Below are 2,529 nucleotides of genomic sequence, written 5' to 3' on the forward strand. Positions count from 1 at the left end.
TAGTCAGGTTATTGTTGATGATAATGATGTTTCACTTGTGGTAACCCACGCGAGATTGTTATTATTGTTATGCACCTTTTATGTCCGTTCAATGGCAGAGGGTTTCATTTTGTGGCTCATTATTGCCTTCTCTGAAGAATTTTTCTCATCTTTAAATTTTAAAAGAGGCCTTTTTTCAGTGTGCAGTCCCATGAGTCTTGCATACGTATCAATCTAAAAGCCCTATCCTGTATGTTTTTCGAAAGGAACCGTAAAACCCACGTCGTTATCCACAGCGTCCACTTTGGTTTCGGTGAACTGAGGTCTAAGGCGCACCTTCGTAATTGCACTGGCCGCAGTTTCGTGGAGAAAGATTGCTATGCCTGTGCAAGAATGACTCATTCTCACCATAAAGCACTAATTAAGTGTTTTCCAAAATGTTCGCTTAATTAAAAGTTAAGGTGTGTTGAAATTCGTTCAACTCAAACTCATTTGCACAATTAACAATGGCGTTTCGTCAGGCAATTCTCTGAAAGCATCTCAATCTGAAAGTTTCGTTCAAGTAAAGTTTGCGCATGTGATATTTCACTGTGGAGCTCTTCACAAAAGTTTTGTACACTGCTGCACTGAAGCCGGCATCAGCTCATGAGATACTTTGTGGTAAGATCTCCAACTTTAACCCGAGGGCGAATATTTGACTGTTAATTAGCCTCCAAATTCGGAAAGAATTATAGTCGGCCAATAATGCACGCAATTTCATCTACGGGATAAAGCAGTTCGGCAGCTGCACGCCTTCGCAGTAACTGCTTTCCAACTTGCTATATTTTTTCAAGCACACTTTTCTTCCTTCAGATATAGGGGGATAAACAGACAATGATTTAGGTTGACCGCTTTCTCAAAATTTAATCGCCTCGTTTCTCCATGAGGATTCTCTGAAACGCATGACCTTTTTGCTTCCGTGCTGGTATGGGCTTAATTCACGTGATGCATTGTGTTGTGTTCAGTGCAAGTGCTAGCTTTCTCTCTTTTACTTTGAAACTGACAGGCATGTAACGATTTATAGAGCCCACTACTGTAACCTGGTGTCACTTGTCACAGAATTCGGCGCATTTTCGAAAAAAACTGGCGCTGCGCCTAAGGAATCGCGCCCGCGCGGTAAAATAAAACAAGAACAGCGGGAAAGGACCGCCGGAGAGTGCGTAGCTTTCCGTATTGCTGCAACTCAGCTCGCCGGCTCGGCGCCGAGGGACGCACGGCCACGCGCGGCGTCGATTTTTCTCGAATGTTGGAGAAGTTTTTGCTTGTTGTCGACTGAAAGGGGGTAACCTTGTGCTCGCCAAAGTGATACCCTCCACCCTTCGCCCCAGCGACGGTAACTCAGCGTGCCGCGAATTACCTAGATTGTTCTAGAAGGCGGTTTCCGCGCTCGACCAATGGGGTCGCGCGCCCGGCGCAAGGAGGAGGAGTTTGTGCAGTTGAAGCTGCTTTATGTGCGCGCCTGGCCTGGCGCGAAGAACAAATAGACGCGGACTGCGCCTATAAATGAGGGGCTTCAACCACTATCTTAGCCCGAGCCGCCGTTCAAGCTTCCGAGAAGCGCGCCCGCTCGACTCCCGGGAGAACACCACTCGCCCAGCCCGGACCAGCGAGGCAACGTGCGCCAACCGGCGGGACGGCCCCGTCGAGCTCCTCAGGTCGTCGGACTGTCGCAGTGCCCGGTGAACCAATTGTGTTTTGTTTATTTGTCTCTCTCTGTATTTGTGCACTTTAGGTGCGAAGATTTTGCTGAATTGTTATCTCTCTCTATTGTTACTTTGCACGAGTGCATTGTGTTTGTAGATCACTTGGTACCTGCTCGTAGAGTGACTGTGAAAGCCTCTGTATCGTCTCTCAGCTGTATAAATTTTGTTTTGTTTTTTGAACCTTTAGCTCCGACCCATTCTCTGGCTTGCGACCGGCGAAAGCTGGACACCAAACGATCAACCCCCTTGTCACTTGGTAGCTGGTCTCCGGCTGAGCTTGCCACGCTGAGTCGAGGGCATCTCCTTTGTGACCGTGTCCGCTACCCCCACACGCTCTAAGAGTGTCCGGGAGCGCACGCAAATGTGCGCGAAGGGGTGACATAATTCTGGCGTCCACGGCAGGATGTTTGGTGTTTTTGAGCTCAGAGAACGGAGAAAGAGTTGGAAGGAGTTTGCGAAGAGGTCGTAAATTAGTGTTTAGCAGCAAAGCGATATTGTGAGGTGCCGCGCTGAAGCGGTTATTGAGGTTCACCGCGTAGAGGTAGTCTTTGCCTTGAAAGGTTCAGTATCCGAGTATGAACTTGCAAGGACCTAGTTGAGGTCGGCATCAAGATGGGGATGTCCGGGGCTGAACTACGGAAATGGGTTAACCGGAGAGAAAAAGAGGCCCGAGAAGAAGCCGAAAAGGAGCGAGAGAGGGCTGAAAAGAAGAGACAGAAGGCTTGAGAAGAAGCCGAAAAAGAGAGAAAGAGAGAGGGTTCAGAAATAAAGAGAGAGAGAATTTGCACGCGAAAAACAACTGCTTGCC

The sequence above is a fragment of the Amblyomma americanum genome, chromosome 7 (genome assembly GCF_052857255.1).
Source record: "Amblyomma americanum isolate KBUSLIRL-KWMA chromosome 7, ASM5285725v1, whole genome shotgun sequence".
NCBI lineage: Eukaryota > Metazoa > Arthropoda > Arachnida > Ixodida > Ixodidae > Amblyomma > Amblyomma americanum.